Raw genomic sequence first — 5950 nt, forward strand, 5'->3', positions numbered from 1 at the left:
CTTCCAGAATTTCATAAATGAGATTTTGAGAAATTACCTGGGGATTTTTCTGGTAGTGTACCTTGATGACATACTGGTGTTTTCCAAGGACTGGTCCTCCCACGTGGAGCATGTCAGGAAGGTGCTCCAGGTCCTTCGGGAAAATAAACTGTTTGCCAAAACCGAAAAATGTGTGTTTGGGGTACAGGAGATTCCATTTTTGGGTCAAATCCTCACTCCTCATGAATTCCGCATGGACCCCGCCAAGGTTCAGGCTGTGGCGGAATGGGTCCAACCTGCCTCCCTGAAGGCGTTACAGTGTTTTTTGGGGTTTGCTAATTATTACAGGAGATTTATTGCTAACTTCTCGGTCATCGCTAAGCCCCTTACGGACCTCACTCGCAAAGGTGCTGATCTCCTCCACTGGCCTCCTGAGGCTGTCCAGGCTTTTGAGGTCCTTAGGAAGTGCTTTGTCTCGGCCCCGGTGCTGGTTCAGCCCAACCAAATGGAGCCATTTATCGTGGAAGTTGACGCATCTGAGGTGGGAGTGGGGGCTGTGTTGTCCCAGGGTACCAGGTCCCTCACCCATCTCCGCCCCTGTGCCTACTTCTCCAGGAAGTTTTCGCCAACTGAAAGTAACTATGATATTGGCAACCGCGAACTCTTAGCCATTAAATGGGCATTTGAAGAGTGGCGCCACTTCCTGGAGGGGGCTAGGCACCAGGTAACGGTCCTTACCGACCACAAGAATCTGGTGTTTCTAGAATCTGCCCGGAGGCTAAACCCGAGACAAGCTCGATGGGCGTTATTTTTTACCAGATTCAACTTTTTGGTTACCTATAGGGCTGGGTCTAAAAATATTAAGGCTGATGCACTGTCGCGTAGCTTCATGGCCAGCCCTCCTTCGGAGGAAGATCCTGCTTGTATTTTGCCTCCAGGTATAATCATTTCCTCGATCGATTCTGATTTAGTCTCTGAAATTGCTGCTGATCAAGGTGCAGCTCCCGGGAACCTTCCTGAGAACAAGCTGTTTGTTCCCCTGCAATTCCGGCTAAGGGTACTTAGGGAAAATCATGACTCCGCACTATCTGGCCATCCAGGCATCCTGGGTACCAAACACCTCATTACCAGAAATTATTGGTGGCCTGGGTTGCCTAAAGACGTTAAGGCCTACGTCGCCGCTTGTGAGGTTTGTGCTAGGTCCAAGACTCCCAGGTCCCGACCAGCGGGCTTACTGCGTTCGTTGCCCATTCCCCAGAGACCTTGGACACATATCTCCATGGATTTTATCACCGATTTGCCTCCATCCCAAGGCAAGTCGGTGGTGTGGGTGGTGGTGGACCGCTTCAGTAAGATGTGCCACTTTGTGCCCCTCAAGAAACTACCCAACGCCAAAACGTTGGCTACCTTGTTTGTCAAACACATCCTGCGTCTCCATGGGGTCCCTGTCAATATTGTTTCGGACAGAGGGGTACAATTTGTTTCATTGTTTTGGAGAGCCTTCTGTATGAAGTTGGGGATTGATCTGTCCTTCTCCTCTGCCTTCCATCCTGAAACCAATGGCCAAACGGAGAGAACTAATCAGTCTCTAGAACAATACTTAAGGTGTTTTGTCTCTGACTGTCAATTTGATTGGGTCTCTTTCATTCCCCTCGCCGAATTTTCCATTAATAACCGGGTCAGTAACTCGTCAGGGGTCTCTCCCTTTTTTTGTAATTTTGGGTTTAATCCACGGTTCTCCTCCGTTTCACCTGGTAGTTCCAACAATCCTGAGGTAGAGGTCGTTCATCGGGAACTGTGTACAGTCTGGGCCCAGGTTCAGAAAAACCTAGAGGTGTCCCAGAGCGTACAAAAAACTCAGGCTGATAAAAAACGTTCTGCTAACCCCCTGTTTATGGTTGGGGATCTGGTGTGGTTGTCGTCTAGGAACTTGCGTCTCAAGGTTCCGTCCAAGAAGTTTGCTCCCCGGTTTATTGGGCCGTATAAGGTCATTGAGGTCCTCAATCCTGTCTCCTTCCGGCTGGAGTTACCCCCGTCTTTTCGGATACACGACGTGTTTCATGCCTCCCTCCTCAAACGCTGCTCCCCGTCCTTGGCTCCCTCGAGGAGACCTCCTGTTCCCATCCTCACCCCGGAGGGGGTGGAATTCGAGGTGGCCAGGATTGTGGACAGCAAGATGGTCCAAGGCTCCCTCCAGTACCTGGTCCATTGGAGAGGATTCGGGCCCGAGGAGAGGACTTGGGTACCCGCCCGGGATGTTCACGCTGGGGTATTGGTCAGGAGGTTCCACCTGCGTTTCCCCAGTAAGCCAGGTCCACTTAGAAAGGGTCCGGTGGCCCCTCATAAAAGGGGGGGTACTGTAAAGGATCTGCCAGACACTGCGGGGTTAACTCCCAGAACTAATCAGTCAGCACCTGAGAATACATCCCTGAGACTGACTCCTGCTTCCACCATTCAGGCTGGCAGGCTTAGGAGTGGGAGAGCCTATCGTAACCTGGCCAGACTCAGCTAGCTCCCGCCCTCGGTCTATTTAAGCCTGCACTTCCTGTCCCTCGGTGCTTGTTATTGCTTTTGTTTCCTTCCTTGTGGTTCCTGGCCCAGCTACAGCTCCTGCTATTTTTGATCCTGCTCCATACCGACCCTGGCTTACCGACTACTCTTCTGCTTTTCGTTTTGTACCTCGCACACTCCTGGCTTGACTCGGCTCGTTCACCACTCTGGTTGCTCACGGTGTTGCCGTGGGCAACGGCCCCTTTTCCTTGCTTGTGTTCCTTGTATGTTTGTCGTGTTTGTCGTGCACTTACTGAGCGCAGGGACCGCCGCCCAGTTGTACCCCGTCGCCTAGGGCGGGTCGTTGCAAGTAGGCAGGGACAGAGTGGCGGGTAGATTAGGGCTCACTTGTCCGTCTCCCTACCCCCTGCCGTTACAACGAGATACAGGAACAGGTAACAGGGCACAGGTAACAACTGGAATGGGAAACACTAAGGGACCATTTGCAGGACAGACTGGGAGAACTAACAATGCTCAGGCAAGGATCAGAAGGCCTGGGTCCTTCTTATAGACCAGGAAATCATGGCAGTTGATGATGATGATGATGATTTCCTCTGTGCGCGCGCTGGCCCTTTAAGGCCAGGCACGAGCGTGCGCGCGCACCCTACGGGACACAGCAGACCGGAGCGGAAGTGAGTGCTGGCATCTCCTAGGAAGATGGGGACCAGGGCTCATGGATCCATGGCTGCGGGCGTCGGGAGGTGAGTAAACCCGACGGCCCGTGGCCATGGACGCTACACTGTCTAAGTATCAGTGGTAGCTGATGATAGAAGTTTCTGTCCCCCCATCTGTGTAAACACCTAGTGTGGTACGGGAACTGCTGAAGCCTCTGATGGGGACACATAGATCTCCATAGAATCAAGTAGAGAAAGCGTGTCACCAAGCCGGATTCACACTGCTGCTAAGCAACCATCCCAGTCTGATATATAGAGATAGAAGCAGCAAGAAAAATAACAGGTGAGAGATTGACACATGGAATACCATAATGGTACACATGGGAAAGTTTAGTTTTGGCCAGAGTGTCCCTTTAAAACATTAGACGTCCCTTCACATAGCCAGAGAATTAAAGGGTTTTAACATCATAGCATATAGGACAAAGGATATGCCATAACTAACTGATCATAAAGAGTCCAATCACTAGGGTTGTCCAGTTAGGGCAACCCTTTTCTCATCAGATGTTTCACAATGGTGACTAGACCCCCTTAACCTTTTTCTATTACTTGGTGTACTGGTCGGAAAAATCCCTATTTGAAGTCAGTTTGCATCAGTTTTCTTTAATCACAGATCCTGTAAAACAGCGTTTCCCAAACTGTAGGTCGTGACCCCACGCTGTGGGCTTGTGTAAAGACCTCCGGGGGGGGGGGGGGGGTCGCAAGCGACTCACCGATGTCTCGATTCCAACTGTATCTGCTCAGTGGGCGGCTCCTTGATCAGCTTGGCACAGACAGGTGTGATGTAGTGATGTCATCGTGCCTGTCTGCGCCGGGTCACTCATAGTACAGACCAAAGGAAAAGGATATCCTCCACTCATTGTGGGAATGGGGGTAGATAAGTAATTATTTTATTATTTTTCTATTAGGCACTATAGGGGCATTGTACTGGGTATAGGGAGAGGGGCCTATATGGGCCAATATATTGAATGGGGCTACTGTGGGGGCATTATACTGTGTGGGGCAGCTATGGGGGCATTATACAGTGTGAGGGCAGCTATTGGGGCATGATACTGTATGGGGCAGCAATGGGGGAATTATTCTGCATGGGGCAGCTATAAGGGCATTATACTATGTGGGGGCAGCTATAGGGGCATAAAGTGTGTGTGGGCAGCTATACGGGCAGCTATGGGGGAATTATTATGTTTGTGGGCAGCTAAACTGGCATTATCTTGTGTGGGCAGCTATAGGGACATTATACAAATGTGGTGCCTATTTTCAAAAAGGGCTGTAGGTCTTCCCTGGGTAATTATAGACCAGTAAGCTTAACATCCATCGTGGGAGAAAATGTTTGAGGGGCTATTGAGGGACCATATACAGGATTATGTGACAAAAAATAATATTATAAGTGACAGCCAGCATCGTTTTACTAAGGACAGAAGTTGTCAAACTAACCTGATCTATTTTTATGAAGAGGTGAGCAGAAGCCTAGACAGCGGGGACGCTGTGGATATAGTGTTTTTGGACTTTGCAAAGGCATTTGACACTGTCCCTCATAGACGTCTAATGGGTACATTAAGGACTATAGGTTTAGAAATTATAGTTTGTAATTGGATTGAGAATTGGCTCAAGGACTGTATCCAGAGAGTTGTGGTCAATCATTCCTACTCTGAATGGTCCCCGGTTATAAGTGGTGTACCCCAGGGTTCAGTGCTGGGACCACTATTATTCAACTTATTTATTAATGATCTAGAGGATGGGATTAATAGCACTAATTCTATTTTTTCAGATGACACCAAGCTATGTAATATAGTTCAGTCTATGGAAGATGTTTGTGAATTGCAAGCGGATTTAAACAAACATAGTGTTTGGGCATCCAGTTGGCAAATGAAGTTTAATGTAAATAAATGTAAAGTTATGCATCTGGGTACGAACAACCTGCATGCATCATATGTACTAGGGGGAGCTACACTGGGGGATTCACTTGTTGAGAAGGATCTGGGTGTACTTGTAAATCATAAACTAAATAACAGCATGCAATGTCAATCAGATGCTTCAAAGGCCAGCAAAATATTGTCGTGTATTAAAAGAGGCATAGACTCGCGGGACAAGGATGTAATATTACCACTTTACAAAGCATTAGTAAGGCCTCATCTAGAATATGCAGTTCAGTTCCGGGCTCCAATTCATAGAAAGATTGCCCTAGAGTTGGAAAAAATAGAAAGAAGAGCAACGAAGCTAATAAGGGGCATGGAGAATCTAAGTTATGAGGAAAGATTAAAAGAATTAAACCTATTTAGCCTTAAAAAAGACGACTAAGGGGGAGATGATTCATTTATATTAATGGCACATACAAAAAATATGGTGAAATCCTGTTCCATGTAAAACCCCCTCAAAAAATAAGGGGGCACTCCCTCCGTCTGGAGAAAAAAAGGTTCAACCTGCAGAGGCGGCAAACCTTCTTTACTGTGAGAAATGTGAATCTATGGAATAGTCTACCGCAGGAGCTGGTCACAGCAGGGACAGTAGATTGCTTTAAAAAAGGCTTAGATAATTTCCTAGAACAAATAAATATTAGCTCCTATGTGTAGAAATCTTTACCTTCCCTTTTCCCGTCCCTTGGTTGAACTTGATGGACATGTGTCTTTTTTCAGCCGTACTATGTAACTATGTAACCTGAAGAATCGCGCACTTGGTTTGCTGCCAAATGTGAAGGAAAGGCCCAAAGGAAGAATTGGCTGCAGGTACTTGAGTCATAGCTGGCACAGGAA

Source organism: Rhinoderma darwinii, chromosome 7 (genome assembly GCF_050947455.1).
Source record: "Rhinoderma darwinii isolate aRhiDar2 chromosome 7, aRhiDar2.hap1, whole genome shotgun sequence".
In the NCBI taxonomy this organism is placed as follows: Eukaryota; Metazoa; Chordata; class Amphibia; order Anura; family Rhinodermatidae; genus Rhinoderma; species Rhinoderma darwinii.